Here is a 23,796-nt window from a genome sequence, read left to right as displayed (position 1 = left end):
TTTCCATTTGTATGTCTCTGAGACAGGAGGGCATGCAGCCGGAGTACTCACGCAGAGACGCTGTTCAAAGCAGTGCCCAGTCGGTTATTACTCAGCGCATCTGGACCCGGTAGCCAGGGCCTCCCCCAGCTGTCTACGAGCGGTTCACGCCACACAGCAGTTACTTGAAAAGACGGCGGACATCATCCTTGGACATGAGACTCACATTTATGCTCCACACGATATTGCGGCTGTTTTGGCTTTACAGCAACCTAAACATCTGTCCACACAGAGACACCTGCGGCTGCAGTGTTCGTTGATTTTGCCAGAAAATGTGAAATTACACCGGTGCACCACCATCAACCCGGCCACCCTGCTACAAGCACCTGAAGGAGCGGGGAAAGAGGCTCCACCGCATGATTGTCTGGAACAAATTACTGCGGAGTCAACTCCACTTGTTCTAGTGGGGAAAGTACCCTTGGATGATTCAGAACTTACGTTATATACGGATGGATCTAGATATGTTGACACCTCTGGCAGGTTTCATACTGGATATGCTGTCACAACTGAAGATACATTGGTAGAGGCTGCGGCCTTACCAATGCCAAGAAGCTGGTCTGTGAAGTTGTTTGCCGGTATGGAGTCCCAGAAATCATCGAAAGTGATCAAGGACCAGCCTTTTCCTCATGCGTATATCAAGAAATACTTACCATGATCGGATCAACAGTGGCGTTACATACTCCTTACCATCCACAGTCAAGTGGCAAGGTGGAGAGATTGAATGGCACACTGAAAAGGCAATTGACCAAAATGATGCAGGAGACTACGGCCCTGAACTCCTTCCCATTGCACTATATCACATACGCACCACACCCATCGGGAAATACAAACTGTCACCCTATGAGATATTATTTGGGTCACAACCAGCTATAGGTAGATTTACCCTACAACAATTATCAGAAGAAACAGATCATGTTGTGCAATATGTAATTCAGCTTGCCAAAGCCTTAACTAACACCCATGCGTTAGTATCATCTTCTATTCCAGATCCAGCTGATGCAGAAGGTTGTCATACCCTCAAACCTGGGGATTATGTGTATGTGAAGAAGCATGTTCGGAAACACAGACTAAAACCATTGTATGATGGACCATACCAAGTGCTCCTGACAACCCCAACAGCAGTAAAACATGAATTTTCTGAATATAAGTCTAGTGATCCAACATGTGGCAATCCGGATGTTGGATATTGTAGCCCCCTGGGACAAATGCATTTGTAGTGCATGTTATCAAATAACACAATTTTTATCGATTTGGTACATAAATTAGTATTACAGCACTCTGCTTTATGGGACCTGCCATCAGCCACATATTGGGTCTGTGGGAATAATGCATATAAATGGCTCCCAGTCGGAGTAGGGGGGACTTGTACCTTGGCCCGGCTAACTCCAGCCACTTATCTTATTCCCCCTAGTAAATTAGATTTGAGAGCCATCCCTCTTCATACCATCTATAAACGTGCTAAGGACAACACCCCACACCCATCAGGAAGACCTCATTTAGTACAAATGAGTATACCCAACAAGAAAGCCAGTACTGTCTTCCTCTACCCTATGGTTATACAAATGTGGGACAAATTAGTGGAAGTCACTGATTACTTAGATGACCAGATTTGGAGTGTATTGGAAGTAATTAATACTACTGTTGCGGTGCAGAATCAACTTATTATAGTAGCTAATCAACATACTTTAGTGCTCGACTATTTGACAGCTGCTCAAGGAGGGATGTGTCAGGTTATAGGCCCAGCCTGTTGTCACTATATTGACCCCGACTCTACCATACGGTTAAAGACTAAAATGAAAGACATTAGGAAACTCAGGGAAGAATATAACAAACATAATGAATTGACCAAAGACAGTTGGTGGTCTGATACGTTTTCCTTTTTAAATCCTGCTAATTGGTTTAAAGGGATTGGTGGATGGATTGCTGGAATATTAAAAGGAGTGTTGCATATTGCTGCTTGCATCTTGTTAATATATGTCTTACTAAAACTAGTCTTTTATTGTATCCCAATTTGTATGAGGAAAACCTGCCAATCATCAGAGAGCAAGGAGAACGCTGTCAACCAACATCCAATGCTACTATACACGGACCTCCCAGATGTGACCAGCATTGAGGACCTGGACGACAAGGGAATGATGTGCTTTACCCACTTGCCCCGACCAACCTCACGTCTGAATATCAGAGCTTTATGATTATATCAACGGACAAGGGGGGATGGACATGCCGTGACGGCCTCAATTGGTAACAAGGGCACTAATTGGGTGAAGACCAATGTCCCTCAGGCTCAACCATGACCCTGGGAAAGCACCTCTATTGTTGATAATAACATAATTTTTAGGGGGGAAATGTAAAGGACATATTGATATTCATGCTATGGCAACTCCATTTTGTCTGCTTGCTTCAAAATCATGTTATTATACTCCTTGCATAACATGCATTCTTTCCTTCTTTTCTCATGCTCCCTATGCATCTTTTCCCATACTAACCTTTTCTCACAAAAACATTCTGTGAGACACCCTGCACCCGTTATCTGACTAGTCTAAGCCGGGATGGGTAACCTTGTAAATTTCCATCATGCGCCGAACTAACGATGATATATGACCATATGTGTGTTTCCGAAATAATTGCACTAACATTGGCCTAAGCCTGTAGTACGGCTGTAGATGATTGGCCATCAGCCTATGCACAGAATGTCAGAGTCCCGGTGCAGTGGCGTCACTGCACCGTGCTGGAACTCTAACGTCCTATGCGTGCACCAGCACAATGACTTGAGCTCATTGGTACTCCCAGTCCTTGCTGATGGACTCATCAGGATCCTGGATTAGGTGAGTATATGATGTTTTTTATTGCAATTAAAACTTGTGGTTTGACTGTAAAGGGATCATAAAGTATAATGGACCCTTATACCATGTGGAGGGTTCTTCTACATTGTGGGCACTATTGTAGTTTGCCCTCAGAAAGTGTGGGGGCCATTATACGACTTGAGAGCTGTTGTGGTGGGAATATATAATGTGGGAGCTACTCTGGGGGTCATCATACAATATGGGAGCCAATTCACAGTGTGGGGACTACTGTGGGGGGGGCATCAATGTGTGGAGACTTTTGTGGGGGGCCATTATACAGTGTGGAAGCTAATGTGGGGGCCATTATACAGTTTAGGGCTATCATACAGAGTGGGGACTACTGTACAGGGCTTCAAAGTGTGAGGACTACTGTGGCGGCTATTATATAGTGTGAGGGCCATTATACAGTGTGGGAGCCATTACACAGTGCTACTGTAAAGACCAATAAAAAGTATGGGGGCTACTGTAGGTGACAATATACACCGTGGGGTCCATCTTAAAGTGTGAGTACTACTGTGGCGTTATTATATTGTGATTTGGAGAAGCAGTGGGGACATCATTCTATTTATTTGGGAGCTCTAGGAGCATTATACTGTGTTAGGGGAGCTGTGGGAGCATTACACTGTGTATAGGGAAGTTGAAGTAGTGGACCCATAATGCTGTGTATAGTGGAGTTGAAGAATCATCATACTGTGTATAGGGAAGCAGTGGGGACATCATACTGTGCCTAGGGAAGCTGTGGGATCATCATACTGTGCAAAAGGGAGCTGTGGACCCATCATACTGTGTATAGGGAGCTGTGGACCTATCATACTGTATATGGGGGAACTGAGGGTTCATTATTAATTGTTAAGTGGGCACTTAAGCATTATTGTGATAGGGGCACTTAGAGTATTGCGACCATCAAAGGTGCACATGGGATCTTATTACTTTCTATTGACAAAATATGGAAGGCACATGCACATTGCATTAATATTTTCTAGGGGGCAATTTTACAATCTAGAGAGTACAAAGAGGAATTATTACTTTGTAAAGGGCACACTGGTGGGCATTATTATGTGAGGCACCACCAGGAGCGCGGTTTACGTGCCAAACAGCAGGTGCAGTAATAAGGACATAGACAGCACCAGCTCCTCAGCATTGTTGTATCAGTAGGATGAGGAATTTGTGCAGGTTGGGAATAGATGGGGACGTGCTGGAATAGTGAGAAATCAAATGTGTCTTTGTTGTAATCCCTGCAGATGAGTCCTGGCTGGAAAAGTTGTCATGTCAGTCTGGGTCAGATGGAAAAGGCGGAAAAAAGTGAAAGATTCCATAAGAAAGAATGTCAGCTGTAAGTCACAATATATACCTATGCTGTTATTACTTGTATGGTTTGCAGGACTGGTATCTACCACTATATTGTCAGCGTATGATGGTAATATTGGTTCCCCTAAACCCACAATTAGGGTACGCCGTTGTAGTTGTAATCATGGTTACCTGGTTAGGGCCCCACTCTGAGCTGAACCTCTAGCTACGCCTCTGAATCAGGGTCTATCTTCCTACATTATGCTGCTCTCAGATGAGGTAGCAAAAATCTGGTGACATATTCCTGTTAATCTGTCCCCACACTAGATGGACAGTTTGCATGTGAGAAAAAAGGGTGGGTACACGTAAAAGTTCAGGGTACAAGTTAGTGTAAAACGTGTAAAATTTAGGAGGCATATGTGCTCCTTTCTGACCTTACTCTTATTTCTAGGCATGTCGTAATGAAGCAGACAGTGAAATTCTTCAGCATGAGCAACTGTATATTGACCCACTAGAACAATTTTTTATCATTTGTAATAGTAGTAAAGAAATGGCCCCCTTGTGACATTTATCCAACAAAGGCTTCAGGCTCTTATACTTTGGTATGTCTTTTTGTGGTGTAGATTAACATATGACAGTGTATAAGAAAATAGACAAATACTGCACAGTGGAGTCCTATGAATGTCTATACAGTCATATCACAGCCCATCATTGGAGTGAATGGGACCAACCATAAGATAATTATTTACCAACGAGGTTATTCAAGCAAAAAGTATATATTCTTTATTACTTTTAGCAGATGAAGTTAAAGGAAACATTTTTTGTAGTATTTTAATGGCGTTTCAGAGACATCTAGTGGATAAGATAACAGAATTCAGCACACATGATTATATAAATTAATATGGCCGCTAGTATTTCAGAAACATGTACATTACCTACTATATAAAGCCTCATCTAAAGACTTGTGACTAATTCTTAAAAATGTTGGTTTTTTTCATCACACATTTTAAAATAGACTAAACAGAATACTGATCTACTGACAGTATAGGAAAAGCACGTCAGAAAATTCCCAGCTACAACCATCTCATATTTAATTTTTTGAACAGATTATCAAGATGTCATCAGCTTCTTAAATGGGTTGTCTGGATTAGGAAAAAGTGTCTGCTATGTATAAAAATCTGCACTACTGCTGCTCATCCCCATTTAAAGGCAATCTCTCAGGAGATCCTCAGCACTCTGTGGGGAATAATGCTGAGGATCATTGCAATAGCTGAGTATTAACCCATGATTGCTGCCTTAATAATAATAATAATAATAATAATAATAATCTTTTTATTTATATAGCGCCAACATATTCCGCAGCGCTTTACAATTCCGGCCATTTACAGACATTATGGGCGCTTTCCCCATTTGGGGCTCACAATCTACAGGGTGGGCCATTTATATGGGTACACCTAAATTAAATGGGAATGGTTGGTGATATCAACTTCCTGTTTGTGGCACATTAGTATATGGGAGGGGGAAAACTTTTCCAGATGGGTGGTGACCATGACGGCCATTTTGAAGTCGTACATTTTGGATCCAACTTTATTTTTTTCAATGGGAAGAGGGGCATGTGACACATCAAACTTATTGAGAATTTCATAAGAAAAACAATGGTGTGCTTGGTTTTAACATAACATTATTCTTTCATGAGTTATTTACAAATTTATGACCACTTATAAAATGTGTTCAAAGTGCTGCCCATTGTGTTGGATTGTAAATGCAGCCCTCTTCTCCCACTCTTGACACACTGGTAGCAACACTGCAGAAGAAATGCTAGCACAGGCTTCCAGTATCCATTGTTTCAGATGCTGCACATCTCGTATCTTCACTGCATAGACAATTGCCTTCAGATGACCCCTAAGATAAGAGTCTAAGGGGGTCAGATCGGGAGACCTTGGTGGCCATTCAACTGGCGGTGAACTTCAGCTGTTTTCATAGTAGAAAATATATTTTTTCTGTTGCTAGCCACAGTCCACAAAGTTTTTTTTTGTGTGGCAAACATCATACACTTTGCTATACGTCAGCTACTATATTAGTGGCGGTGAACTTCAGCTGTTTTCAGAGTAAAATAAAAGATTTTCTCTGTTGCTAGGCAGAGTCCAAAAATATTTTTTTCTGTCGCAAATGTGTTACACTCTACTATAAGTAACCTAGTCCTTTTAGTGGCAGTGAAATTCAGCTGCATTCAGAGCTTATGCAGAGTAAAAAAAATATTTTTTTTGCTGTTCCTAACGTGATACAGCAGGGTAGATCTGAGTTTGAAATAGTTTGGAGAATATCTCCTATGCTATACAGGCCTCATCCACAGTAAAAAAAAATACTTTGTTTGGTCCCTAACGTTTTACAGCACGTACATCTCAGTTTAAAATAGTTTGGAGAATATCTCCTATGTTATACAGGCCTCATCCACGGTAAAAAAAATACTTTGTTCGGTTCCTAACATTATACAGCAGGGACATCTCAATTTGAAATAGTTTGGAGAATATCTCCTATGTTTTACATGCCTCATCCACACAAAAAAAAATACTTTGTTCTGTTAGTAACATTATATAGCAAGCCATATCTTACCTTGTCATTTAGCGTCGCTGAAATTCAGGTGTGTACAAAGCTGTTGCAGAGGAAAAAGTCTAGTTTTGTTTTGCTAATAGCGTGCTCCTACCACAGTATCTGAGCAACATGAGTGGGAAAAAGAGAGGTCGTGGTGGAAGGGGGAATAGGCTTGGTGTTCAAGGTATACGTGGGGTAGGTGGTAATATTAGTGAAAGCACTAGTGAACTAACACCATCATGTCCTATCCGAAGACAACTGACAACTTCTGTTAGTGGACAGCCTACTGCACTCCCTTTCTTTGGTAGCCGGACAGCAATACGCCTTGTTGATAAGGGTCAGAAAGAACAGGTGCTCCAGTGGATGGCAAGCGCTGCTTCAAGTGGCCTCTCCTCTTTTTCCCCCACCTCAACATCACACACAGTACAGTCCACAGAGGTGGCACACAAATTACCCTTGCTTACCCCCACATCACAACTGTCGAAGTGCCCAACTGCCTGTAGCAAACCACAGATGGGTGAGTCTGTAGAACTGTTCACCCATTCTATACCATGGGCATCAGAAGTGTACTTCAAATATTCACATTGTCAAGAAGAGGAGGAAAGCATCTGCCTCGATGTACAAATTTTTTTTAGCTTGGATTTGGGGCAGGATGGAGTAGGGTCCCAGCAGGTTCCTGACGCCCATCACTAGACGTTAACCACCGGGGAGGGAGGTGATCCTGATGAGACTCGGATACCTGAGGCTCATGCGGACTGTACTGTGCTGTCAGGGCAACAAGAGGAGAAGGGTCACTCAGAGGGCGAGGAATGGGATAACACATTGGATGATGACGAGTTTGAAAATCTTACTTGGTGTGAACCCAGACTCACGCAGCAAAGTAGCTCATCTTAGGAGGAGAAGGAGGAAGACGAGGAGGTTACCTTTCGCCCTACGGTGAAGACATGGAGTGATGCAAGCATGAGGAGCACAGCATCCTTAGCCACAACTGTGGCCAGCAGCAGTCGGGGGTCTGCAGTGCGCAGGGGCGACAAGGGTTGCCTAGCCTGGGCCTTTTTTGTCACCGCAAAGAATGAGTCAACTCACGTTATCTGCAAACTTTCCTACAAAAAACTCAGTAGAGGGAAAAACTGCAATAATGTGACTACCACATGCATGAATATTAACATGCGCAAACAACATGCGTTACGCTGGGAATCTCACCGCGCTGAAATGTGGACCAGCTGTCCCATCAACCGCATCCGCTGCTTCTTCCTCCTCTGTTACCGTGCTAAGTATTGGCACGCAGGTCTCCCACCACAGAACTTCTGGTCCTCTACCCGCTCCAGTCAGGCTGAGTGAGAGCCCTTCAGTTGTAATGGAAGCAGACATGCCTGCTGTGTTTGTTTCACCAAGCACACCACATGTTTCTCAATACACTGTAACATCTGCGCCTGCACCTCACTCACGGTCCAGCAGTTTGTCCATTTCACTGTAGTCCACCCTCTTTCAGCACTGCGGCCAGCTCTCGGTCCCATAGTTGTGGTCACGTAAAAGATTGTTTCCTCCCACACATGACAAAGCTAAGAGGTGGAACTCCACAATATCCAATCTGTTGGCCACTGAAATGGTGGTGTCAGGCCCTAATTTTTTGAACTGTGAACACTCCTGTATGGCTGCTTTTTTACTGAGGAGGTAACCAGAGAACCTGGGGGAAACCGACGCAAACATGGGTAGAACATACAAAGTACTTGCAGATGTTGTCCGCTATCATCATAAAGGAGTTAGCTCGTTGTCTAGGAGACCGACCAGCACTGCTGTCTACCTTATGAACATTGTGTTGAAGCTTGCAAGGTGTCACGGGTTTACCATAACAGAGAGGAGCCAGAAGACCACAGCGTCTGATTCTTTCCACTCCTGCAGTCATTAGAAGTCTTTTGCTTTCATATTAATCGGTGCAGGGGTTAATCTGCTCAGTTGTGAGCTCCTGGAAGCTTATGGTGATTTAGACTCTCAGCTGATTTGTCCTGTGCATCTCCCCTACTATGATAACGCTGTACCCCAACACATCAGACTGTCACCTACTGTGGAATCCTTGAAAAGGAAGCTGAAGCAATCTGTGATAAGCTTCGCTCCAGCATACTGCTGTACGACTAGTTGTACCCTCACCCATCCCTTGTACATAGTTTGTGCGCCCTCGCGGGCAGGGTCCTCTCTCCTCTTGTACCAATCGGTAACCCCTTTTCACATGTAACGTGCCACGGAATAAATGTTGCTGTAATAGTAATAATAATTATAGTACTTGTACTCTGGCTCAATTGATAGCACTTTCCTAATGTCTACAACTTATTTGATGTGTTTTGGCAGATTTTGGGCCCATTTGAAGGTTTTGTATATGCTTTTTTTTGTCCCCCATTGATTCCTATGGCGTTCGATAATGTTCGACGAATTAATCGACGAATAAATTTGGCAAAAGTCTAAATATTCGGCGAGCATTTCCGAACCGAACGTTGAAATGTTCGCTCATCTCTAGTCATTATGCACAAAAAGTTAAATTTTAGTTTCATCAGACCACAGGACAGGTCTCCAAAAATTAAGGTCTTTGTTACTTTGTGCATTTGCAAACATTAATTTAGATTTTTTATATTTCTTTTGGAGTAATGGCTTGTTCCTGGTAGAGTGGCCTTTCAGCCCATGTTGATACAGTACTCGTTTCACTGTGGATATAGACACAGTCTTACCAGCTTCTGCCATCATCTTCACAAGGTCTTTTGCTTTTGTTCTTGGGTTGATAAGAACATGTCAGACCAAAGCACGTTCATCTCTGGGACACAGAAAACGGCTCCTTCCTGAGTGGTATGATGGCTTGACATTCCCATCTTGTTTGTACTTGCGTATAATTGTTTGTACAGATGAATGAGGCACCTTCAGGTATCTTGAAATTGTACGCAAGGATGAGCCAGTCTTGTGCAAGTCCACAATTCTCTTCCTAATATCTTGGCTGATTTCTTTACACTTTCCCATGATGCTACACAAAGAAGCAGTGTGTTCAGGTTTGCATTAAAATAAATCTACAGGTGTGTCTCTAATTAACTCAGATGTTGCCAAAAAATCAGAAGCTTCCAACCACATGACATCCTTATATGGACAGTCCAGAATTTTTTAAAGGCATAGTAATCTTAGTGTATGTAAACTTTTGACTTTGCAATAAGTAATAAAAATGTCTTAAAACATTTTCTCTCACTCATTATTTGGGCATTTGACAAATATTAAAAATTATGGTAATCCTAATTGACCTAAAACGGGAAAGGTTTATTCTGATTTTATGTCAGATATTGAGAAAAACATGCATATGTGTCTTTTTATATAGTGCATGTAAACTTCTGGCTTCAACTGTATGTCATCTAATAATTGTCAGAGAATTATCAGAGAATTGTGGTATATTTCTACTTTCATCCAAGGCAAATGTTGTTATTAGTGATGAGCGAGTGTATTCGTTACTATTCGCTATTCGCACAGATAGTACGGTATTTGTGTTACTTGTTATATTGTGAGTATTTTTGTACTCGCCTCGCTATATTCGGATGTCCCGTCCTTCAGTTTTGGTGCCTCCTTTGCAAAAACTATGCATGCTGGGCTTCTTAACCTATCACAGTAATGCCGCAGACATCTCGGTTGTGGCTGGCCGGCCAGCATCATAGGGTCTATTTAAGCTCTTGTCAGAAGCAAAGCAATATTTTTCAAGCACACAGCACTAGCATTTTGTGCTGCCTTTTTTTCTAAAAGCAGCCGTCTATTTTTCCTGTTGTTTTACAGGTCAGAGCATGGCTTCTGCTGTCCACATTAGTCCACTTAAAAAGGCGTTTAGTGCCCTACGTGAAGCAGTAGTCCAAACATTTCCTACTGCCTGCTACAAAGCACACACTAGGCCATTTTCCCCGCTGTTTTTGGGGTGACAGCCTGCCTTCTGTCCACATTAGTCTACTTAAAAAGGCATTTAGTGCCCTATGCAAAGCAGTAGTCCAAACATTTCCTACTTCCTGGTGAAAAGCACGCACCAGCCCATTTTCCCTGCTGTTTTTGGGGTGACAGCCTACCTTCTGTCCACATTAGTTCACTTAACCCTCCGTCACATACAATATCGGTTCTAACGAGTTCACATACAATGTGACTGTCAGGCGCAGGCTACAAAAATACCTATAATATCTAATGTTTGCAATTTCAGTGCTCTAAAAGTGATCAGTGACCTTCATAGGGATGTAATAAAAGAGACTACACATAATCAGGTGCAAAAAAAAACCATTTACTTAACATAAAACTAATAACTCTGAAGTACAAATATTTCAAAACTCCCGCCAAATAGTCCCCAGTTCGACTCTGTCAAAAAACTCTACAGAGAAAATTTATGGAAACAAACTTAATTTTAAGGTACCTTAAGTACTATTAAACACATATTCAATCAGAATTAGATCCTGAAGTTTCCCCAGAAAAATTACACTTGCAGAGCAAAGAGCAAGAATTACACATCATTTTTGCATGTGTCAGGCAGATTGCATTATGACATTTGTGACATTCATAATTAGAAAGCCTTCTGATTCCGCTTTCCGTGGTGCAGGTGGTGCATCTCCTTCTTTTGGGAGGTGGTGCAGGTGGTGAATTTTCACTATCATCTTCTGGGCGGAATCTTTTGAGCTGAACTTGAAGGCGAGAGGGGATACCGATTGTTTTCATACTTCTCCTGCGTAGCTCTCCAAGCACTAGTTCATGGGCCAATTTTTTCAGATAGAATCGTCTACGGAGTGGTTCAAGCTTGTTTTCAAGGTAAATGACTTGTGAATTTATACCACCCAAATTCAACATAGCAAAAAATATGACCATTGGCCAGCGTTTGGTGTTTCTGCTGACGTTGAAAGTTGAGCACATCTGATCAGCTGTATCAACACCCCCTTTGGTTGCATTATGAAATGTAATTATCTCCATTTTTTTTGTGCCTCAGTCCCAGGATCGATGGCATCATCATCATGAAGTGTTGATAGAAGAAGTACAATTTTTTTTGCTTGTGGTACATAGGAAACCAAACCCTTTCCATTATGGAATGCAAACACACTGCTGTACTGTTGTCTCCCTTTCACACTTACAAACTGTGTAGGCAATTCTTTTTTATATTTTCTTACAGTTCCGACATATGAAAGCTTCTGCATTTTCAGATAATCAATCAGATCACAATTTGAAAACCAATTGTCAGCTGTTATATTGCGACCCGATCCAAATAAGGGCTCAGACAGTCTTTTTACAACATCACTGGGTTTGTTGCTGACACAGTAAGGACCTTCTGGTTGTTTTCCTGCATAAACTCCAGGTTGTAAGTGTAGGTCTTACTGGCATCAACAAGGGCATACATTTTTATTCCATATTTGTTAGGCTTTGATGGAATATATTGATGAAAGGCACATTTACCACGAAAACCAGGGAGCATTTCGTCAATAGTGAGATTCTCCCCAGGGCAATAGCTTTTTTTACAGTTTTCAACAAATTTTTGGAATATATCATGAATTGGAGCAAGTCGGTCATGTGTTTTACGTTCGGTTCGGGTAGTTCTGTCGTCAAACCGAAGGCAATGAATTAGAAGCTTGAATCTGTTTATGGACATAACAAGGCCAAATTTTTCAACTCCATCCCCATCTTTACTCCAAAGTTCCTCCAAACTTTGTCTATTTGCCCTATAAGCTCCTGCAAGGTATAATAATCCAAAAAAGCACGCAGTTCTATTTCATCTGTGGCCTTGATGGTTCTGTTGCAGATGAACTTGTCCTTTATAATGTCTATATATTGGTTGGTATATGTGGCAATAGAGTCCAGAATGTCATCTGTGAATAAACTATTCCAGCATTCAACTGCAGTTTTTGCATTACTTGCAGTTCCTATAACTGCAGGAAGGTGAGTAATAATGTTTTGAGGTTCCCTACGTTTTTTCTGGAGTGGCTTCTTGTTCCATTGGATTTTTTTATCTTTTCCCATATAATAAGATTCTACATCTTCATCCTCATCACTGTCACCATCTTGCTCTGTTTCAGAATCCACTTCACATACTTCCACCTCATCATGAGAATCAATCTCACTTTCCTCTCCTAAATCCTCATTCAGTGTGGGGTCTGCATCATCTAACAGCATGTTTGTTACTTCCTCAACATCAAGGTTTTTTAATAAATTGTACATTTTTCTTGCCATTTCAGCAGATAATCTGAAGCAAGAGAAGGAATATGTGTTAGGGAACTACTGTATATGCTTAAGCAGCACACTTTCTTTTTTAATCTGCCTTATTTCTATGAAATATCCTCACACTTTGTGCTATACATTCATAAAACAAGCTAAATAAACAATTGTGATGAATAAAAACATAAAATACCAACCTTATTGAGTGTGACGTGTTCTCATACAATGAGCCTGAGAGATTAGCGCAGTTATATCTGTCCTCCTGAAGCTCTGCAATCCAACTGTGGTATGAGGTTTCACAGAGCTGCTAGAGACAGGAGACTACCTGGAGGGAGGGGATTTCCTCACAATCTGGTGAGGAAGGAGAAATGAAAGTAAAAGAGATGTGCCTGTCAGGCCTATTGTATGTGACGGAGGGTTAAAAAGGCGTTTAGTGCCCTACGCAAAGCAGTAGACCAAACATTTCCTACTGCCTGCTACAAAGTATGCACCTGGTTATTTTCCCCGCTGTTTTGGGGGTGACAGTCTGCCTTATGTCCACATTAGTCCACTTAAAAAGGCATTTAGTGACCTACACAAAGCAATAGTCCGAGCATTTCCTACGGCCTGCTACAAATCATGGATCAGGCCATTTTCCCTGCTATTTTTGGTATGACAGCCTGCCTTCAGTCAACATTAGTTCACTTAAAAAGGCGTTTACTGCCGTACGCAAAGCAGTAGTCCAAACATTTCCTACTGCCTGCTACAAAGCACGCATCAGGCCATTTTCACAGCTGTTTTTGGGGTGACAGCCTGCCTTCTGTCCACATTAGTCTAATTAAAAAGGCATTTAGTGCCCTATGCAAAGCAGTAGTCCAAACATTTCCTACTGCCTGCTACAAAGCACGCAATAGGCCATTTTCCCTGCTATTTTTGGGGTGACAGCCTGCCTTCTGTCCACATTAATCCACTTAAAAAGGCGTTTAGTGCCCTATGCAAAGCAGTAGTCGAAACATTTTCTACAGACTTCTGCAAAGCACGAACCAGCCCATTTTCCCTGCTGTTTTTGGGGTGACAGCCTGCCTTCTGTCCACATTAGTTCACATGAAAAGGCGTTTAGTGCCCTATGCAAAGCAGTAGTCAAAACATTTCTTACTGCCTGCTACAAAGTATGCACCAGGTTATTTTCCCCACTGTTTTGGGGGTGACAGCCTGCCTTCTGTCCACATTAGAACACTTAAAAAGGCGTTCAGTGCCCTACGCAAAGAAGTAGTCCAAACATTTTCTACTGCCTGATACAAAGCACGCACCAGCCCATTTTCCCCGCTGTTTTGGGGTTTGACAGCCTGCCTTCTGTCCACATTAGTCCACTTAAAAGGACATTTAGTGCCCTATGCAAAGCAGTAGTCCAAGCATTTCCTACTGCCTGCTACAAAGTATGCACCAGGTTATTTTCTCCGCTGTTTTTGGGGTGACAGCCTGCCTTCTGTCCACATTAGTCCACATAAAAAGGCATTAAGTGCCCTACGCAAGGCAGTAGTCCAAGCATTTCCTACTGCCTGCTACAAAGTATGCACCAGGTTATTTTCTCTGCTGTTTTGGGGGTGACAGCCTGCCTTCTGTGAACATTAGTCCACTTAAAAAGGCGTTTACTGCCCTACGCAAAGCAGTAGTCCAAACATTTCCTACTGCCTGCTACAAAGCCCGCATCAGGCCATTTTCCCAGCTGTTTTGGGGGTGACAGCATGCCTTATGTCCACATTAGTCCACTTAAAAAGGCATTTAGTGCCCTATGCAAAGCAGTAGTCCAAACATTTCCTACTGCCTGCTACAAAGCATGCACTAGGCCATTTTCCCCGCTGTTTTTGGGGTGACAGCCTGCCTTCTGCCCACATTAATCCACTTAAAAAGGCGTTTAGTGCCCTATGCAAAGCAGTAGTCCAAACATTTCCTACAGCCTGCTGCAAAGCACTCACCAGCCCATTTTCCCTGCTGTTTTTGGGGTGACAGCCTATCTTCTTTCCACATTAGTTCACTTAAAAAGGCGTTTAGTGCCCTATGCAAAGAAGAAGTCCAGACATTTCCTACTGCCTGATACAAAGCACGCACCAGCCCATTTTTCCCGCTATTTTTGGGGTTCACAGCCTGCCCTCTGTCCACATTAGTCCACTTAAAAAGGCATTTAGTGCCCTACGCAAAGCAGTAGTTCAAGCATTTCCTACTGCCTGCTACAAAGTATGCACCAGGTTATTTTCTCCGCTGTTTTTGGGGTGTCAGCCTGCCTACTGTCCACATTAGACCACTTAAAAAGGCATTTAGTGCACTACACAAAGCAGTAGTCCAAGCATTTCCTACTGCCTGCTACAAAGCATGCATCAGGCCATTTTCCCCGCTATTTTTGGTATGACAGCCTGCCTTCTGTCAACATTAGTCCACTTAAAAAGGCGTTTACTGCCCTACGCAAAGCAGTAGTCCAAACATTTCCTACTGCCTGCTACAAAGCACGCAATAGGCCATTTTCTCCGCTGTTTTTGGGGTGACAGCCGGCCTTCTGTCCAAATTAATCCACTTAAAAAGGCGTTTAGTGCCCTATGCAAAGCAGTAGTCCAAACATTTCCTACAGCCTTCTGCAAAGCACGCACCAGCCCATTTTCCCTGCTGTTTTTGGGGTGGAAGCCTGCCTTATGTCCACATTAGTCCACTTAAAAAGGCATTTAGTGCCCTACGCAAAGCAGTAGTCCAAGCATTTCCTACTGCCTGCTGCAAAGCATGCACCAGGCCATTTTCCCTGCTGTTCTTTTTGACAGCCTACCTTCTGTCAACATTAGTCTACTTAAAAAGGTGTTTAGTGCCCTACGCAAAGTAGTAGTCCAAACATTTCCTACTGCCTGCTACAAAGCTCACACCAGCTAATTTTCTCCGCTGTTTTTGGGGTGACAGCCTGCCTTCTCTCCACATTAGTTCACTTAAAAAGGCGTTTAGTGCCCTACGCAAAGCAGTAGTCCAAACATTTCCCACTGCTTACTACAAAGCCCGCATCAGGCCATTTTCCCCGCTGTTTTGGGGTGACAGCCTGCCTTGTGTCCACATTAGTCCACTTAAAAAGGCGTTTAGTGCCTTAAGCAAAGCAGTAGTCCAAACATTTCCTACTGCCTGCTACAAAGCATGCATCAGGCCATTTTCCCCGCTGTTTTTGGTATGACAGCCTGCCTTCTGTTCACATTAGTCCACTTAAAAAGGCGTTTAGTGCCCTATGCAAAGCAGTAGTCCAAATATTTCCTGCTGCCTGCTACAAAGCGCGCACCAAACGATTTCTCCCGCTGTTTTTGGGGTGACAGCCTGCCTTCTGTCCACATTCGTCCTCTTAAAAAGGCATTTAGTGCCCTATGCAGTGCAGTAGTCCAAACATTTCCTACTGACTGCTACAAAGCACGCATTAGGCCATTTCCCCGCTGTTTTTGGGTGACAGTCTTCCTTCTGTCCACATTAGTGCACTTAAAATGGCATTTAGTACCCTACGCAAAGCAGTAGTCCAAACATTTCCTACTGCCTGCTACAAAGAATGCACCAGGCTATTTCCCCAACTGTTTTTGGCATGACAGCCTGCCTTCTGTCCACATTAGTCCACTTAAAAGGCTTGTAGTGCCCTACGCAAAGCAGTAGTCCAAGCATTTCATGCTGCCTTTCTGCAAAGCATGCACCAGGCCATTTTCTCTGCTGTTTTTGAGGTGATAGCCTGCCTTCTGTCCACATTAGTCCACTTAAAAAGACGTTTAGTGTCCTATGCAAAGCAGTAGTCCAAACATTTCCTACTGCCTGCTAAAAAGCACGCACCAGCCCATTTTACCCACTTTTTTGGCTGTGACACCTAGCTTGGCTTGTGCCATCAACATCTGAAAATCTGTCAACAAAACCCAAAGTGCCAAAAAAGCCTGATGTTAAGGGACAGGGACGTGGTGTTGTCAGTGGTGTGCAAAAAGGCACTCGGCCTGTGTCAGGTCAGAAGAAGCTTGATGTTCCTCGAAAAATTTGTGGAAGCCAGAAGAGCGGGAGCAGATTCTGTCTTGGATAGCAGACAAGGGTTCTATGCATTTTGTCAAGCAGCAGCAAATCTTCCACTATTACACAGTCTACTGTCGATACACAGAAGGCTGGCCCATCCAATCCTGAAGCTGGCTCTCCTTCCTCCCGCCATTATCAACCACAGGAGACATATGACCCCAAGCTTGGCCACTCTGAGGATCTGTTTGGTACATATTCTTTGGTTGTCTCTGACCTATCACCATCACCAAAACAAGCAATAGAGATGCAATAAACACGCCCCCTGACGAAGGGAACAGCCGAAACGCGCGTAGGGGCGTCTCTCTCGACATGTGCCTCCCCATTATGGACCCCTAACAGTGCTATTGCCCCCTGGTGATTACATTTGGACACTGGAGAGCTGCGGTAAGCATACAATGGGGACATTTATGTTCCCTCTATTCATCTAGTGCACCGCACATGACAATAATAGTAGATAATAGGAGGGTGATATGGTAAATGACTTCTACTGGTTTCCACTATACAGCAGTGAGGGTAATCAGCATATATAGTATCCATTTTAATGCTTATGTGTGTTATATATATATAGCAGATATGATATAATAAAACTAAATACATAGGATCTGGGTCTGCTATGGATTACCTATATTATGGGTCCCTGTGTGGAGTCACATGTAGAGAGGGCTGTTATTGATTTTATTGTCCTTTTTTATAATATTGTACTGACCTTTGTATATGTCTGATCTTTGTATCATAATAAATATTGACCATTTTTTGCTATAGAAGTGTTGATTCGGTCTTCGCTTTTTTTTTTTTTTTTTCTGGTAGTTCTATATTTGGCGATGGAGTCGCATTTAGTCCATATAGGGTAGTAATTAATAAAAGGTACATATCATACCTATATCTACACACATGGTGTGATTTATACTACCCATTTATGATTGGTGTTCTTTATAGTCTTATTACTGTGTTTTGCACAGGTATTTTCCTTTCTAATAACATGGACTACAAGGCTAAGGAAAAATCCTGGTTGTCACAAATTGATCAGACATTCGGAGGTTCAGTGGTTGATGGGCCAGTAGCAGTTGAACAGGGATGGGATGAGAAATCCACGTTTATATAGAAATTATTAATAAAAAGAACGAAACTTTGGTGGAATAAGGCGTTTTTGGGAAAATATATTACCCGCCAAATGATCCCACGAGGACTGAGAATTCGCATTACCCCTACATTCCCAGTAGAAGATGCAATATTTATGTCCAAATGGGAGGAGTCTTGCACAAATTGCTCATTGTTGTTGATGCAACTATTGGTGGATTTGAATTCACAATCTATTATGGACCTGGATAATCAAATAGATGTCGCACAGACAGAGTTGAGATCCAATTGTCCAACGGAGAAACTCTCTAACTATAATATACATATTGATAAAATTTTGGATTCCACAGTCAAGAGGATCCAGGAGGTACAGGTGTCTAAATTCAATAGAGACATGAGAGACTACCATCAGAAGAGAGTATATAAATGGCGCAGACCAGGAGGTCAGGGCCCCAATTTTTCACGCAAACTTTCGAATTCATCGGCTACATCACTTAGTGATCACTCGGAGGCATCCTCTTCATCCATAGTTACAAGATCCGGTACCTCTAATAAAAGAATGAGGGAACATAACTTCCATCCCTACAAACGACAGGAATATACATCACCGGATCATAAGAGGAATGACTCTAAGGTAATTAATCTGAGTAACTATATTCTTACTGAGTCAGATGTGGCCCTTCTTAGTAAGGGACTATCTTTTGCCCCGAGTGCCCAATTTGATGCATTTACAGCTATTAAAGATTTACATATATTTGCACGGGCCCTGATCTTCAAAAGACACTTCTTTGATGGTGGTCTCCATGATCTCTTTCCCACAGAGGAAGAACAAGCTGCGGTGAGGATACTGGAGGATTTGGCCATTGAACATAATACCCCCCTAGGAGGTAAGATTCCTAAATCTATTAGACCAAAATCTAAGAAGTTTCCACCACTAACGTCATGTTCCAATGTGGATTTATTTGTTAAGATTGTCGCTGATGAGCTAATGGCGATTCCGCGTCATATCTCACGTGATAACATGTCTAAGGAGGAACGTGATAGGCTAATGTTCCTTCAGAATTTACCAGGTGTCCTTATCAAACCTGCGGATAAAGGGGGGAATATTGTGGTGTGGCCCAAACCTATGTATGAGAGGGAAGCATATCGACAGTTAAATAACAAAATTTGCTATAGGAAATTGACATTCAATCCCCTCACTACGTATATGGCAGAATTGGAGGTGATTATCAACAGAGCTGTTGCAGAGAATATCATTACGAGAGAATTAGCTTCAGCTCTGTTGGTAGTTGAACCTACAATTCCCACCCTGTATCTTCTCCCCAAGATCCATAAAAATGCCGAGATTCCCCCTGGACGCCCCATTATTTCGGGTAGGGGGAATTTCTTGGAACATGTCAATAGGTGGATTGACTCCCATCTGCAGCCACTGGTGGAATGCCTACCTTCTTTTCTGAGAGATACTGGCGAGTTACTTAGGAAGGTGGATGGACTATATGTTGAGGATGATACCACCCTGGTGACTGCCGATGTGGAGTCACTCTATACCAATATTAGACATGCGGATGGTATTTCCGCGGCTAAGTTCTTCTTGGGCACCTCATCTGTACCTTATGCCTTAAGATCCTTGATCTTGGAACTGTTGGAGTTCTCTTTACATCATAATTTCTTTACATTTAAGGGGTCTTTTTTCCTGCAGACCCAGGGGACAGCAATGGGTGCGGCTTTTGCGCCGTCCTACGCCAATCTGTTCCTGGGTCTGTGGGAAAGAGACCTCTGCCTGACAGATCGTGAGGAGTCAATGGGTCGTGTCCTCTTTTGGGCACGCTACATTGATGACATCCTCATGATCTGGCAGGGTTCAACACTAAAATTAAAAGAATTCATGGACCAATTAAATGGGAACGTATGGAATATACATCTTACATATCAGTCCAATGAACAACAAGTTGAATTTCTGGATGTGTCACTGATAAGGGATGACACCAACTGTCTACAGACGACGCTATTTCGGAAACCTACATCTACCAATATGTTGCTACATGCAACATCATCCCACCCTAAACATATGATTAGATCGGTGCCGGTGGGACAGTTCCTCAGGGTTCGGAGGATCTGCTCCACCGACACCGAATTCGAACGACAGGCCTCTGAACTCAGAGATAGATTCCTCGAGAGAGGATATAGCCGTCGTATGATCAAGAGGGCATATAACAGAGCGAAATTCTCGTCCAGACATGACCTTATCTATGGAAAGAGAAGTGATGAGGGGGCTAAAGAAAATGAAAAAGTGAGATTCATCACCAATTATCATTCTCAATTTTCTAAGATGAGACAGATACTGTCTAGATCTTGGCACATCCTGAGAGCTGACAGTGTCATCTCCAAGTTTATTCCAGAGAGGCCACTGATCACAATTAGACGGTCAAGAAATTTGCGGGACCATCTAGTTCACTCACACTATGAGGGGTCGGAAGTGGCTTCATTTTTGGACACTCAGAGGAGGAGGAGTGGATGCACTCCTTGTGGCCGATGCGTCGCATGCCCAAATGTGGAACGTTGTGATACGTTCTTTGGTTCGGATAGATCTAAAATATATAAGATCAAGAAATTTATCACCTGCACCACCAAACATGTCATATACTTTGCTACATGCCCATGTGGGCTTATATACATAGGTATGACTACTCGTCAATTCAAAGTGCGAGTCCGTGAACACGTTTTGGGCATTATTGCGGCGGCCGGCCACGTGGATGCATCCACTCTTAAAACCCTTCCCCACCATTTCAAGACCCACCATAATTGTGACTCATCAGCACTCCAGATTAGGGGTATCGATTGTATAACACCTAACATTCGTGGTGGGAGGATTGGCCAAAAATTGGCGCAAACAGAATCTCGTTGGATTTGGACCCTTGGTACACTACAACCGAAGGGTCTTAATGAGAGCATTAGTTATTCCCCCTTTCTCTAAAACCCATACCATATATTAAAATCATAATAGTAATATCTCAATGCGAGTGGCCCTTTACAACCTAGGTTCAATTTTATTCTGTATATGTTTATTAAGTGTATATATTGATTTTATCTCTTTTTGCATCTATCAGGATTTCTCTATGCATCCATGATCGTCTTTCTTTCTGTCGACAGCAGGGTGATTGTTACTGGTGGGTGAGGATGGCTTAGATGTGATGTCGCATTGGATCCTGACATAACGACGAGGGAATGCCGACTACAAGTCGATGCGAGAGACATTAAAACATTATAGCTAAAAGGACTGTATGCATATATTGAGGTCCTACTAGTGTAGTTTCGGGGATTCTATTTGTCTACATTATGTCACTATAGATTTGTTATAATGTGTATTTGTCTTCGCCTCTATATTGACTTTTATATGATGGTTTTGATATATGTTGCGTGGGACTCATGTATGCTGGTGTAATATATGGCGTGCATAGGTTGGTGGGTGAACTATATGGATATATATCTATTTATGTTCAGTATATATATTTCAATGATATGTAATATGTGTACTATGTGCATTACTTCTATCCTTGGGGAGGGTACTGAGGGTGACTCTGATTGTGGATATCATGTTTATATGTATGTGTGTATCAGGTAGACATCGTGTTAGATATGGAATATGTCCCGATCAATTGGTTTCCCCTTGGTGCGACCCTAAAATATACATACAGGTAGTGGATATTTCGTGGTATGCATACATGGATACAGTATATGATATATGGGTAATTGGCCCTAATCAACTAGCTTTTTTGTGGATTATCAATGATATACATGTGGAGGGTGGATATAATGTGTATATATATATATATTCATTGTAGGTGTACCATGAGGACGATATGCCTAATATCATGATACACTGGATATGAGATATGGAAGGTGTGCATCTCATCCATATATTTTCTCTCTTTATAGATGTATATATGATATTTCCCTACTATACATGCTGCCTATGGTGGTTTTCTACCTAGAATCTGTCATCCTCACATGTGGCACATTCCCCCTTCCCCCTCCTTTCCTCCCCTGCCTTCCGTATCTTCTATTCTCTCCCCCTCTCTTTCCCCTGTTGTCCCGTTATATGTTGTGTCTCTGTATTGTTACATGTTTTCCTATTGTCCACAGTTTATATATGTTACTTTGCTATGAGATAACAACTACGATGTGCATCTGCATAGAGGGAAAATGTGTGCTGCGTACATACAGGTGGGCGGGGGTGCTGGTCGGCCTCTGTTTCTGTGGTGATATTGATGTTGTGCCTCAGCTCCGCCCACCCATGGTCATGTGATGCGGAGTCCTGTTGGCGTCCTCATCCCTATGACGATGCACGCATCATGTCCTGTCTCACGGTGTTGTGACTTAGCTCCGCCCACCCGTGGTCATGTGATGCGGACTTAGCTCCGCCCACCCGTGGTCATGTGATGCGGACTTAGCTCCGCCCACCCGCGGTCATGTGATGCGGAGGCCTGTTGGTGTCCTCATCACTATGACGACACACACATCATTTCCTGTCTTACGGCACCTCCAGTGCCTATAAAAACAAGCAATAGAGATGCAATAAACACGCCCCCTGACGAAGGGAACAGCCGAAACGCGCGTAGGGGCGTCTCTCTCGACATGTGCCTCCCCATTATGGACCCCTAACAGTGCTATTGCCCCCTGGTGATTACATTTGGACACTGGAGAGCTGCGGTAAGCATACAATGGGGACATTTATGTTCCCTCTATTCATCTAGTGCACCGCACATGACAATAATAGTAGATAATAGGAGGGTGATATGGTAAATGACTTCTACTGGTTTCCACTATACAGCAGTGAGGGTAATCAGCATATATAGTATCCATTTTAATGCTTATGTGTGTTATATATATATAGCAGATATGATATAATAAAACTAAATACATAGGATCTGGGTCTGCTATGGATTACCTATATTATGGGTCCCTGTGTGGAGTCACATGTAGAGAGGGCTGTTATTGATTTTATTGTCCTTTTTTATAATATTGTACTGACCTTTGTATATGTCTGATCTTTGTATCATAATAAATATTGACCATTTTTTGCTATAGAAGTGTTGATTCGGTCTTCGCTTTTTTTTTCTGGTAGCACCATGCAGAATTGTAGAGGGACAAGAGGAGGTGGCGTGCATTGAAGCTCAAGTATTTGAGAACCTATGGCCAGAAGAAAGCCACTTGGAGAAACGTCATTTACTGTCTCCAGAGGTGGAGGCTGATGGTGATAAGACACAATTGTCATCAGGTCAGCCTACAATGTCAACTGGGAAGGAGGATGAGATGGAAGATGAGGTGGTTGATGATGAGTCCACTGATCCAACCTGGACCGTTGGCATGCATAGCCATGACAGCAACACAAAGGAAGATGGATATGTAGCACCAACACAGGCACCAAAGGGTCATGGTTTGCCAAGAGTGAGAACTAGGTCAACTGTTTCCAAGAGCACTCCCGCTGTGTGCCAAGTCAGGGCAAGGAGGCGTTCAGCTGCTGTGTGGAATTTTTTTTCTGCAAGTCCTTCAGAGAAAAACATTGTAGTCTGTAGCATCTGCCATACAAATCTGAGCAGAGGCCAGGGCAAAGGCAACCTAAGCACCACCAGTATGCGAAACCACGTGGCAGCAAAGCCCCCCAGTAGGTGGGCGGAACACCATGGTACCAAATCTGGGTCTGCGAGTCAAACTAATGCCATGT

General features: G+C 42.8%; 1 long non-coding RNA gene across 1 annotated transcript; it reads left to right on the top strand.

Moving 5' to 3' along the window:
• The first annotated feature begins 18,503 nt into the window (after positions 1-18,503).
• Positions 18,504-21,297, top strand: LOC141258141 (uncharacterized). The gene is made up of 3 exons (XR_012318208.1): positions 18,504-18,705; positions 18,893-18,958; positions 21,179-21,297. It is a non-coding gene; the product is annotated as an uncharacterized lncRNA (long non-coding RNA).
• Positions 21,298-23,796: the final 2,499 nt, after the last annotated feature.

This window comes from Phyllobates terribilis, unplaced genomic scaffold (genome assembly GCF_046119375.1).
Source record: "Phyllobates terribilis strain yellow unplaced genomic scaffold, ASM4611937v1 Scaffold_3__8_contigs__length_932513732, whole genome shotgun sequence".
NCBI lineage: Eukaryota > Metazoa > Chordata > Amphibia > Anura > Dendrobatidae > Phyllobates > Phyllobates terribilis.
The sequence above is the reverse complement of the archived record's forward strand: the minus strand, read 5'-3'. Positions and strand labels throughout refer to the sequence as shown.